The sequence below is a fragment of the Gavialis gangeticus genome, unplaced genomic scaffold, assembly GCF_001723915.1.
Source record: "Gavialis gangeticus isolate Ggan-Ray unplaced genomic scaffold, GavGan_comp1, whole genome shotgun sequence".
NCBI lineage: Eukaryota > Metazoa > Chordata > Crocodylia > Gavialidae > Gavialis > Gavialis gangeticus.
In genome coordinates this window covers 13,620,036-13,620,235 of record NW_017729019.1, presented here as the reverse complement: position 1 = coordinate 13,620,235, position 200 = coordinate 13,620,036, and positions in this window count along the sequence as shown.

Genomic DNA, 200 nt, shown 5'->3' with positions numbered 1-200 from the left:
TACCTCAGGGCTTGAGTTTACACAGGTCCGTGTCCTCTTGTGTTTATTTCTCCGGCGCTCGGACGCATGGGTGGCAGGACGCATGCTCCTGGAAGGGGGGCCGGGCAGCCCGGGGCCCCTTCCGTGTCGCCCCGCTCGGGGGTGCGCCTCGGCCGGGGCTGCCCACGACCGCGCGCGGGCCCCGGTGCGCACAGCTGCTC